This window comes from Montipora foliosa, chromosome 12 (genome assembly GCF_036669935.1).
Source record: "Montipora foliosa isolate CH-2021 chromosome 12, ASM3666993v2, whole genome shotgun sequence".
NCBI lineage: Eukaryota > Metazoa > Cnidaria > Anthozoa > Scleractinia > Acroporidae > Montipora > Montipora foliosa.
In genome coordinates this window covers 21,218,916-21,232,247 of record NC_090880.1, presented here as the reverse complement: position 1 = coordinate 21,232,247, position 13,332 = coordinate 21,218,916, and the positions used below count along the sequence as shown (strand labels likewise).

At 41.2% G+C, this 13,332-nt stretch overlaps 1 protein-coding gene across 1 annotated transcript in view; it reads left to right on the top strand.

Annotated features, from left to right (window-relative positions):
- Nucleotides 1-13,332, top strand: part of LOC137980371 (protein mono-ADP-ribosyltransferase PARP14-like) — a 115,429-nt gene that overhangs the window by 76,310 nt on the left and 25,787 nt on the right. The gene's annotated exons all lie outside the window — the stretch shown is intronic.

Here is a 13,332-nt window from a genome sequence, read left to right as displayed (position 1 = left end):
CATTTTCGGGTGTCACAATTCCCTTTGTATCTCAAGAACGGAGAGGATTTAAAGGGAAAGTACGGCCTGAATGGAAAGTTCTTTACCTGTATTGTCATACTTGACCACTCATTCGGGCTTATGTTTAAATAGCCAACAATCATGCTTCAAAAATAAGCAATTTTAAATTGAAATCCGCCGTCTTTGTTTTTGTGTAAACAAACGAGGCTATGACATAGCAATACTTGCATAGCGTACTTGATGTAAACAAGGAAAACACAGGCCAGGAAAGCGATACTTTGTAGACTTGAATCTTAATCCAGAGGGTAAATTGTATTGATATTGGCTCCACCATCAGAAGAGATTTACCTAGTGTTCGTTAAACAGGGTTTTATATGTGAGTTACATGCAGAAGTTTTACAAAGCGAAAGAGAGCTTGTAGTGCTATCCCGCGCTCATTGCTGTGAAATAAACGCCAGGAAATCAAGTGTAGCTTTGTACGAGACCCCTGTTACGACTTCAAAACAAACGATCCTTTTTTTTCCATCGAATGGTAAGAGTAAATCGTTCCAGTAGTTTCTATAAGGCTTATCATGTTTATTTACTAACACAACACATCACATACAGATATGGCCGCTCCCAACAACGACGAACCGCCAATAAGTCATGTGACAGGAAGTATATGTCACACCTTCCCATCGAGGCTAACTGGTGGTTACATAGGGGAATGAGTACCTAAATCAGTAACAAACGGATAAACGAATAAATGCGAAACCGTAAGTTGCCAGCTCCTTAAAACAACTCAACATGGAAAAGGAGGAATTAAGCCTGTTAGGGGGCTTCACAGTTCGGCCACTCCTGGTTCTGTACAAGCTCCTTTCTGGATGCGTGTTAATCGACGATCGTTCTGATGATGTAGCAACCGTAGACTCCTCACTGGGTGATACGCACTTAGGAGTGGCAACTTCTGTCGCTGACGACATGACACCTTCCTCATCACTCTGCATTAAAGAAGTAGACTAGGGTTGTTTGAGGTGTTTCCTGTTCCTTCGCAAGGACGTTCCTGACTCAGTTTTTACGACGTATGATCGAGGAGTGGGCCATATATCCGTGACAACCGCGGGAACCTAGGATCTATTCTCTCGCACTCTGACATTTTCCTCTGGCTCTGTACCCTTTCACGCCTTCGCATGGCGATCATAATAAAATTTTTGCCGTTGCTGAGCAGCCACTAGCTTTTCAGTTCTGCCGTGGTTGGCAATTTGGACTTCAGACGCCGACTGTTTTGCATCTGCGAGGGAGAGAAACCAATTCCAGTTACAGGGGTATTCCGCTTCCCTCAAAAGTTGCTTGATTGTACCAGTTGTTCTCTCACTCATACCATTGGACTTCGGGTAACCAGGACTGGAGGATATCAGCTGGAACCCCCACTATGAAGCAAAATGTTCCAGCTCGCGGCTTGCAAACGGCCTATTATCTGCCACCAATTCATCTGGGACCCCATGTCTGGCAAAGATGGATTTTAAATTAACCACGACAGAGGAAGACGTCTTAAACGAAAGACTGCTGATTTCAGAAAATTTTGAGTAGTAATCCACAACACACAGGTACTTCTTTCCTCTAAATTCGAAAATATCAGCTCCTAGCTTTTTCCAGGGTCTTTCAGGAACTTCATGGGGAATAAGTGGCTCTTCTTGATTGTTTCTTCACCACTCTGCATACTTGCCGCAGTGGGTGATTGTATTCTCAATGTCTCTTGACATACCAGGCCAGTACATTACTTCACGTGCACGTGCCTTGCTCTTTTCAATACCTTGATGACTTTTGTGAAGCAAAGCCAGCAATTTCTTGCGCATACTCTCTGGGACTATCAATTTCTCTCTCAGGAACATGAGACCCTCTGCCTCATGCACTTGGTCTCTCACATTTCAATAGGGACGAACCGCCTCAGGAACTGTTCTCCTCTCTGATGGCCACCCAGACTGTGTTAGTTGCTGTAACATCATGAGACAATTATCAGTAGTGGTTGCTCCTTGCATCAGGGATTTAGAGGCCACACTAAGGTCCAAGTTCTTAACAAGACTGTGCACTAAAATTCCCATATCAGACTGGAGATCTTCATCGATTGACTCATCTGAAACTGGCATTTTGGGGCCGGGACGGTATGAAATGTCGAGGAAATATCTCTGAAGTCTGAGAAGCATTCGCTGAAGCCTGAAGCCCGGTTTGTCTTTGTGCACGATTCTAGTGGCTTGTGATCTGGCACGATCTTTACAGGCTGGCCATAGACGTACTGATGAAACTTCTCGCAGGCAAAAACTATTGCCATCAGCTCTTTCTCGATTTGAACACAGTTCTGCTCAGAAGCTGTTAACGAACTTGACGCTTAAGCCACTGGGTGACCCTCTTGAAGCAAACAGGCACCCAGCCCATCTTTGGAACCATCAGTCTCAATCACAATTTCTTTGCCTACAACGAAAAGCTTCAGGACAGGTGCACAGACCAGCACGGCTTTAATGTCTTGAAAGGCTATCGCCTGTGCAGATAACCAGTGCTATTCAGTATCACTCTTCAGTAAGATGCGAAGGGGCCCCGAAACTGCTGACAGGTTGGACAAACTCTTCAAGGTGGTTGACTAGTCCAAGAAAACGACGAAGATCCTCTTCTGTCTGAGGCTGTTGGTACTTTTAAAATTGCCTTAACTTTGTCAGGTTCAGGTTTTAACCCTTCTGATTATACCACTTGACCAACATACTTTACTTCAGACACCAGGAACTGGAACTTGTTGGAAATAAAATCTAACATTGTTCGCACGAGCACGATCCAAAACTTGCTTCAGAGTCCCATCATGCTCAATCTCATTCCTTCCACATATAATAAGATCATCAAAAACAACATGTACACCCTTAATGTCTCCAAATAATTGATCACTACGTTTCTGGAAGATCTCTGGGGCCGAGCTAATTCCAAATGGGCACCTTAAGAAGCGATAACGCCCAAAAGGGGAATTGAAATGAGCTTTCTTGATCCAATGGGATTTGCCAAAAGCCATCTTTCTCATCAAGAATTGAAAACACTTTTTCACCGGTGAGCTTTGACGCAACTTCATGTGCAGTTGGGATTTTGTAGTGCTCACGTTTAATAACGTTGTTCAAGTCACGGGGGCTATTCACCCAGTCTGTGGGTTGATCCAGTACAGAAAGGACACCAATTTTCTCCAAACGATCTAGAGTTTCCTTCAGTTTTCCATGCAGGCTAAAAGGTACTTTGCAAGGTGGGTGTACAACTGGAGTACATCTTGTTGTATCTCAATATGATACTCTTGCGGCATACATCCGAGGCCCTCAAAGAAATCTTTATAATCACGTAGAATCCCCCCCCCCCTTGAAGACAAGCTTGCAGTCAAGCTGTCAATCTTCTTCACGACGTTGAACCTTGAACATGCTTCCAATCCAAGGATAGGGACAGATGCAAATCAGACTGACTTTGCCAACTGGGACAACCCTATGGTCGCCATACGACGACAATACTTCATTGGTCTCCTCCGGATTTCCACTCATTGATAGGTTTTTCATAACTTTGACGAGGTATAATATTAGCTTAAGCACCATTGTCTAACTTGAATTCGACAAGTGTTCCACCGACTTCCACTTCGCTCTGCCAGGCCTTTCCATCCACTGTGTTAATCTTCCACTCTCCAATAAAGAGCTCGGTATCCACTCCTTCATCGTTTCTTGCATCTTGTGGACAATTGTCCAAGGGAACTACCGATGTGGCAACTATGTGTACTTTCCTAGTGCGCTGACTGCACATTTTCGCAAAATGATTCCTTCCATCACGGACAACACGTTTTCCCGAACGCAGGGCACTGTTTAAGACCATGCCGGCCACCACACTTGGAGCAATTAAAACGAGTCCCATCAAGTTGTTTAGAACTTTTAGAAACTGATAAAACTTGCTTTTCGGTTGACTGACCCCTGATTTCCTTGAGCTGACTCTCGGTAACTTCTGCCGAACGACAATGAGATAAAGCCTTCTCTAGAGTTAATTTGTCCACATCGATACCTAGCAATTGACTCTGAACTTTCGCATCTCGAATTCCAAACACTAGACGATCCCGGACCATTGTATCAGTAGATTCAGTGTACTCACAGTTCTTGGTCATTCTCTTGAGCTCAGTGATGAATTGATCTACAGCTTCTCCCTCCTGTTGACTCCGATTCCAAAACTTAAACCGTTCGAACAAAGTATTCTTCCGAGGACTACAGTAATCATCAAATTTCATCAGCACCTCATCAATCTTTTTCTTATCCTAAACCCGCTCAAATTCAAAGGTGTTAAACGCCTCAAGACCATCCTCCTCGATACAATGGAGCAGAATAGCAACTTGGATTTCTTTATCCTTCCGATCAGCTTTGGTCGCCTTCAAGTACAGCTTAAATCGCTTCTTCCAATTTTCACTAGTATTTCCTTCCAAACTCAACGGGCTTGGGGGCTTGAATTGTTCCATTTTCACTCTTTTACAGCTGCCATCATATCATCTTTATTGACTACCCAACCACAACGAACCCCAATAAGTCATGTGACCGGAAGTGTATGTCACAAAGCTAACAAAATTTGACTACATTTCAAGTTATGATAAGTTTACGTTACCGCCTGGAAAAGCGCATAACAGTGAAAGCCGTCTGTATATTGCTTGATTCAATTTTCTCTTTCCATTATAATGATATATTGGACTGGTTGACTGAGATTTCAGTATGAAGCGAATGTCACCAAGACCAATACTTCGACAATATTCATATACCTGAAGATCCCGCTTGAAGTCCTCCTTGCTGAAATGACAGACCCGAACAGACATTATAGCACTTTAGTATCACCCAACTAGTGGACTAATGCATATCCTGCATTTTGATTGGCTACGCTACTAGAGGACTGTTATTAAAAGTCCTCGAGTAGCCAAAAGCGTGACCCTTTCTTTCGTTTTATTCCCAAATAAATATTTCCTTAACTTGCATTTGCTAACTTTATTATTGCCTTTTCTGTCCGACTAGTTGGATGATACTAAAACAATTAGACCCTTCGCCCTCAAGGGCCACGGGTCAATAGCCCATTCCGCTTCGCCTCATGGGCTATTGACCCGTGGGCTACGGGTCTAATTATTAACGAGATGCTTCCGTGAAGCATACACTGGGTTGCCTGTGGTACGTGTTACAGAAAATCAGAAGGCACTGAATTGTGTGGTATTGAACTTCCAGTCTCTGAAGAATAACAAATAAAAGAGAGCAGAAGGAAGTTCCGGGACGGTCGATCGAGAATAAAATATTTACGACGTGAAAACAACATTAATGTTGAACCGTGAATATAGAATATAAAAAATTACGATCAGCGACAAACATTTTGGGAGAGTTTTGCTACGTTCAAATAAATCGCAAAATCGAAAGTGACATGGCCGGAATTCAGCGGGCGCCGTGATTAAGTTACCGCGGCATGTTTACTCGCCAAACAGTGAAGCATCTGTGTCAAATGATGGCAAGATACCGGGATTTTGTAAGTTTCTTTTTCTGTCAAGTGTTATAAAGTTTGACAATAAAATGAGCGAAGTCAAAACAAAGATCACAATCGCCCAACTCTTGACGTAATGACCATTTGTTTATGCAAAGTCAAAATTTACTCTCCAAGATGCGTACGACGTTATTTATCACCAGGTAATTCCATCATTTTGGAAATAGCAGCTACTTTATTATTTATCTGCGTCACAAGTTTTCACTGATTTTGGGGCTCATTTTGTTGAAACTCAAGAACGCTTCCAACAGGCCTGTGAACCCTTCCTGCTTGCAGAGCAATACTAAAAAAATTCTCCCATATCACATTTCAACCTTAAGCTCGAAAATTCAATACACAACATGATTGATTATAATTAACAAAGGCAGAAAATACCACAGAATCCTCTTCCAGCGAAACATTTATTGAAACAAACAACACATTTGCTCTTAGAGGCGAAAACCTCTTCCTATTTCATTGCGTGCGTGAAGACAAGAAACTCAATCGTGTCGAATTACCATGTACTTCAGGTTTCCTGAAGAACCTTTTCCTTGAATAACATAAAAACTAACCAGTTAAGCTCGCATATCATAAAACATGATGAATTCATAAAGGCCACCTTTTCCAGCGAACAATTTTTTGAAGCAAACTACATATTTGCTATTAGAGGCAAAAACCCCTTCTATTTCATTACGTGCGTGAAGAGAAGAAACTCAATTATGTCAAATATGCGCAATATTGCAACAAACTAAATTTCAGGATCAAAGCGTTTCCATGAAGAACCTTTTCCTTGAATAATGAAGCACAAAATACACGGCAAGCTTTCTTTCAAATAATTCTTGGCTGTCAAATTTCCAATTATTTTCTTTACCTGAAAACTTTGCAGAGTTGATCACAGATCTACGTAAGGTGTTCGATTCGTTCTCTGTCTTTGTTCAACCCATAAGTTACCAGAGAATTTTCCATTTGGTTTCAGTGTTCTACATAACAGCACACTTGGTAAACTTTTAGAAATGCAGCTCACTTTGATTTCGGCTCGACGGGCGACAGATTGTTGTCGAAGTCCATTACTCGTCGCTTTTAAGATTCCACCTCCTGTCTTGTTCAGTATCCAATTGACTTGCCAGTATTGAGCTTCATAAGGGTATATTTTGTGCAAAGATCCACTAAAACGCCATTCGCGTTACATGACTTTCGACGCCATTGCCGGTTACGTTTATCATTCTACTGTGTCCACCAGAGAAATCTACGCATTTCCACTACCCTCTCTATCCTAAGAAAATACGAGCAGAAGGCTCTATGCACAAAGATACCACTTAGCAGGAGAGTGACAGGCAAGACTTTTACCGACACGGAAAAAAAAATTAAAACGGAGAAATCTACCAATTTTCCGCCTGGGATTGCCATACGACAACGCAGTAATTAGCAGTCAGGTTTTTAGGTTTGAGGAATCCATCCACGTTCTGTTTTCGCCGGCCAACTTTTCTTAAGATTTTCATTTTCCGTTGGAAGCTTCGGGTTCTTTATTGTTATATGTGTACTCAAGTCTAGGCAAGTGTCTAGTTTCATCCCCCTCGAAAGCGTACTTGAGCAGATCAAACCACATTCCAACAGCGGCCTTGTTATGTGTATTGAGCAACATCTGAAGGTTTCCTTGGCTTATTCTAAATTAAACGCTTCCCCGTGTAAAATCGAACGGCTGTTGCAGAAGTAAGAAAGTGTAAAAGAAAAGAAGGTACGCTAGTAGTATTCGAATATTACTATGTCGCGTGTTAAAAGGTTTTGCCTTGTTTACATTTGCTCTGGCTGATTTTTGCCGCCCAGTTTGATTGATCAGAGGATCTGCAAGTATTTAGTTACTCAAGTTTATGTCACGTCTACCTATTGAACCACAAAACCGTTTTCCATAGTTCATCTTTTCTTGGAGCAGAAGGTCACACAACATTGAAGTGATCGGGGAACGAAGAAATTGGTAAGGTCGAACACGTTTCTTGACTATTGCTAATTTATAACACGTCATCATATCCAAGGTGGCACTCTCCAAGTCACGAAAGAGTCAACTTCAACGTGCTCTTGTCACATTTTAACAGGGAACTGGACAAAACGGCAATTACTTTCGAATTCCAAGGAATAAGTTTTAGTAATTTAGAGAAACCTTTTCTAGACCGCAATTCCCTTTAAGTCGTCAAACTTCACAGTCACTTTTCTTTTATTCAGGCTTGAAAACAGGTTAAAAGATCAGCTTTCCAAAACAAGCGGTTGGAAGTTTCACAAATGGCTTTTCGGGCCCGAAACGTTATGGGGACTTTCGAGAAAAGGGGCACTGCGCGCGCTAATGCGTACGGCCCTCATACGGGAATTTTCCCAATAGTTTTGCAATGAAACCGCGCACGGAGCCGTACGGGCCATATGATAAATTCTATTTTCCTTAAATAAAGTTAGTGTATTGTATTGTACACCAGCAAAGATTCCCTCAAGATTTCCAGTTTTTTGAGGGACAAATTTTGAAGTTGAAAGAAGTTTTTTTCTTTTTTGTTCAGGTAAAAGGTAACACACAACTCTCCCAGTGGCATAACATGAATCCCGAAATAACGGAGAACTCCGTAATGCAAAATAGTCTTTTTTCAAACATTTTTCAGATTTTCAATCTGCTCATCACAAAGCTATCTTGTATCTTCTCTGAGTTAAGAGCCATTGCCTGATTTCAAGCCGAAGGGGAGTATGTACGAGTCAGGGGAGGGGAGGGGAGGGGATCAAGCCCAGAAAATGAAGGAGTCACCTTTGCCTCAGGATCCTTTTGAATGCTCATTTCATACAATGAAGCAAAACTGTAACCTACTGTAGAATATCTTAAGGAAGGTTATTTTATTGAAAATGAGAAGAATAGTATCTAATTTCAATAGCCCATATTCATAACTGTTTTTCTCAATTTGTGACTCTTTCGAGTAGGATATCTCTTTTGGGTTTTAGCCTATTGACTTGAAACTTTCAGCAGAACTTCTGCATGTCACTTTCTGCATGTGACAATGGAGAACTGTTTAACATGTTCTAAAAGTTAATTTTTTTTTTGGAAGGATCAATTGATCATTGACTTCCCTTTATCGTGAGAATTTTTTTTTTAAAGTGATCAGAGTTTCCCCTCACCTGGGGAATTTATAGGCCACTTCGGAAAGTTCCCTAATACTCTTTGTTTGTCCTCCCATATTTTACATAAGCATTGTTTTTGTTTTCTCTTGGGACCATTGTTAAGTCCCAAGAGAAACTGGAAACAATGCTTATTCAAAATGTGGAGGGACAAACAAAGAATATTATGGTATTTTCCGAAGTGGCCTATTGAGTAATAAAGTAAACCTAATTTTACTTTTATGTGACCATTCTCATCTGAGTTATACTGCTTATAACAGACCTCCATTTTTCAGCGGTGAAGGGGAAGGAAGGGGGGGGGGGGGTGGGGTGGGGAGGGCTGGTTAATAATTAAGTACAAAATTTGACACCTGAAATTAGTCACTTTGGAGTCAGGACTTTATAAGCTACAAAATGATATTAAAAGTTTTATTCAAAGATAGTTAACCGTAAATGTCATTTTTAGGGTATAAGACCACCTTAAAAAACTCTCTTTAGACACCTGAAAAATTCAGGTTGCTTAATGGAATTCGAACCACCCTGCGAGCAGAGCCTCACTTTGTCTTTTTGTTTACTCAGCAGGAGGAGAAAAAGAGGCTCTGCCTGAATCGCGTCAACTCTTTTAAGTCGCCGCAGCCCGAATTTCTGGACTAGTCAATCTTGTTTTCTCTCGTCAAACTGGTTTATCCAGTGCGTGCATCCCTTTAGCGATAAAACAGATGGTTAAAATTGAGCCCGCTCAGGAGCCCATGCTCCTTTCCCGTTGAACCATGAAAAATCAAGATGGTGGCGCCTATAAGGCATATTGGGCCCGGGTTCAAAAATTGTATCCCGGCAACATGCAGCGCATGCTCAATAAAGATCTTATTCGATTCATGCAGAGTCTTTCTCGAGAACGCCAATGTCGAGCAAGCAAAAGAAAGGCTCTGCTAGCAGAGTGGATTCGAACTCATGACCTCTACGATGCATGTGAATGCTCTACCAACTCTGAGCTATGAAGCTGCCCAGTTGAGAGCAGGTAAATTTGTAGAGCTCATGTGTTTCCGTGAAAGGACTCCCATGAAACAAATAAGAATATGAATTTTTCATCCTCGGTTAATGCATTTCTCGTGATCTGATTGGTTCACTTAATCTCGGTTATCAGCTCTTATACCTTACTAGTTTGACTGCAGTAAGCGTTGCTATGCTAAAAAATTTTTTCGCCGGAAAGAGAAATTTCTCTCTGAATCATGAAGCAAAAACAACCTTATTGTGGAAAGTTTGGGTCAATTCCAAGGTTTAGAAGTACGCGAAAAGGGAAGAATGTTTTCGTGATGAGCCTGCGTCTGCCTGACAAAAAGGTATTACAGAACGCATCTTCACATAGTTAATGGTTAGTCTTTTTGTTTCATGTTTTTGTCTGTATTTTTAGCCTTGACGGTGCACAAAACACACCCTTTTTCGAGAATATAAGCAATCGAATTTTTCGATTAAATTATGCGCAACTACCTTGCTAACGCGTTCGAAGCGAAAACAAAAGATTGTACACTCTCATGGTTAATTCAACATCGATTACGACAATTAACATTGTTTTCGTTTTTGAAAGTTTTTAAGGTTTCATTACCAGCCCCTCGATTAACTATGATCTGACATCAATTTCGCTCGGATTTTCTCATAGGCTTTTCTCGCTCGTGTTTCGTACTTCCAAACTTTTTGAGTTTAAGGAATTTAATAAAACAATTATTCCATTCGTGCTTGTTGGATATGAGCCTGGTTATAACCAACTCGGCACTACGCACCGCTTTGGTTATTTACCATCTCATATCTAACGCGTGCTCGTGGAATAATTAGTAATTATACAGTATATATTTGTGCGGCTTATACACGGAAAGGAGAAGTGATCCATGAACTTTCATTTGAACCTTTGTTCCTCTAAGGATGATGTCCTTTGATGCTTCTACGTAGGGGCGGCGAATTGGTTATTACAGCTATAGCTTCCTCTCTTCTGGCTTTTAAAGTTTGGATAAAAGGGTGGAAACCGATACGAGGGCGGAAACCAATGGCATGCATGTTACGGCTTCATTAAGACAAAATTACGTAACATTGGGTTACAAACGCTAAAACGATGTGATTGAACAGCAAACGTCAACTTATTGACCCTTCGCTGAAGAAAGAAGATCTAAATAATATGTTTCAGTTGAGTTCAACATTCGCGATAATCTGTGTTTCACTGTCCTTTGCGGCTCTTTCATCTGGTCGCTTTATTTTTTAAATTCTTAATTTAACGCATAAGATATACTTTGTAAATAATGTTAGTAGAGTCGAACTGACTTCTACAATTGCAAGTTTGATTTTAATATATTATAAACACTTTGAGTTTTTTAATTGTTGTTAATTCTCGGCAGGGTAATTTAAAAGAGAACCATAACCTCTTCAAACAAAGAAAAGAATTTGAAGATACATTTCTCTGAAATTTACTGTACGGTCATTGATCATGATTGGATCGACGTCACCACTACATATATGAATACATTTCCAACACTGGTCCGACAAAATTTATGCGGAGTACTCATGTTCATGCCAGCGCGAAGGCAAGTTCGGACTCATTGCAAAAACGTTAATAATAGCGTTGACAAAATGAATGATTCCTCCTTGCCCACATCTCTTTAATGTTCATGGTTGAGTACCATTTAGAATCAACAACTATTACGCTTAATGCATGCAGGACAGAGTCACGACATTTCGAACAAAAGTCTCTAGAGATCCGCTATCAGAAGGGCATTCAAGGAGACTTACTAAGGAGCAGTCATGCAACGCCCAAGGATATTTACTGCCCTACTTTTTGGCTGACGCACCAGTTTCGTTTTACGTATTCATGCAAATTCGTACCGCACACATGTTTAAGCCAACTATAATAGTTTAATTTAGCCATTTGTTAAAAATTTCGAGTCAATCCCTAGTTTTACTTCCTCACTTTAGGTGATGGCGTTATGGTGACACCGAAACGACGAGCAAAAAGTCAATCCTTGCTGTTTTTATAAAAGCAATTTTGTACGGCTTTTCGTCATTTTTGCTTCTTGGAATGAAGTCAGCATTGCTGGAGGTTGCGGTGACGCGTATTCAGTCGCTAACTGACCCGTGACCAGTTCTTCAAATCAAGAGTCTATTGACCAATCATGCTCTTCAATATATCTATGAAAGGGAAGAAATTTACATGTCTCTTCATTCGTGCGTTGGCCGGTCTTAAGTTTAATAATAACATTCGAGCGCTGTAATTTATCAACAACATGAAGAATGGCGTGGTGCTTAATGTAGAGGACTCTAATGACAACATAAACGCTAATTCACGTAAGACAGAGCGTAAGGAATACACTCAGACAAGGAGGCATACAAGCACTCGAAAGAAAACCTGTATTGGGTGTATTTCCTCGTTTGTATCGTCTGTTTGGTTCATTATACAATGCATTTTGTGCCATGTACTGTTGCTCGTTTTTACTCTTCCGATTCTTCCGTTTATGGTGCTGTTTTTCTTGCTGAAGACAGTTGAGCGAGTGATAGTCACCAAAACTTCAGAGAAAATCCCATTAGCTCCAATGGACGCAGTGTTTATTACGGACGCTGGAGCTGAGCAAATGATTATCAATTCCGTAATTTGTTTCGAAAACAAAGGTACTTTTGAAGATGGAGTTCAAAAGCTCCGCGATGCTATTGTGGAACGGTTCGTGGACGCAAGAAAAGATTTGGGAGTGCCATTGTATCCCAGAGTACGCTGCTTTATTCGACCAGGTTATTTCCAGTACTTCTTCGAGGAAGATCAATCCTTTGCAATCGATAATCACGTCTTTCCATGGAAGGGAAAGATTCCCAGCTCCAAAGACGAATTGGCGGCGATTGTTTCTGCGCTCAGCAATGAACCTCTTCCTGAAGGGCGATCTCCGTGGTACTGTTGCTGTATCCCAACCAGCTTTGGTGACAATGATTTCGCAGTGATGTTTAGAGTACATCATGCTATGGCTGATGGTGTTTCTTTAATAAGATTCCTCATTCATCAACTTCCAGATAATGCTACAATTCAAAGAGGCCTTCAAAACTACTCATCCACAGGCCGTTTCCTCCTCTTGGCCAAAGCGGCGTTGATAGCACCCAGATATTTATTTAAGCTGCTATTCAAGTCATCTGACAACAGCATTTTGCACGGGCCTGAACTCAATTGGGAAAGAAGAATTACTTGGAATGAGCCTATTGACCTGAAGTTGATAAAAGAGATCAAGAACGCTACCGGCACCACTGTCAATGATGTGTTGATGTCCGGCATAGCCCTCGCACTCAGGAGATACTTCCAGAGAAAAGGCGTTGAAAATCCCGATGACTTCACTGTAGCTGTTCCAGTAGATGTTCGAGCAAAGGCCACATCACAAAAACTTGACTTGGAAAACAGGTTTTCTTTCATTTTCCCCGAACTACCGGTGGCTACCGAAGGTGCTCTCAATCAATTAGATGAGACCAAAGCTCGCATGGACAGAGCTAAAATTTCTGGCGAACCACTAGCAGCCGCCTCAGTCTTTTCGCTTTCTGGAGAAGCGAGTCCACAGTTTATGAACGCTAAAACCAATTCCATATTGAGCAGAAAAATGAGTGGTGTTCTCTCTAATGTCCGTGGTCCTCAGGAAATGCTTTCTGTAAGAGGCTTTCGCGTAAAATACTTGGTAT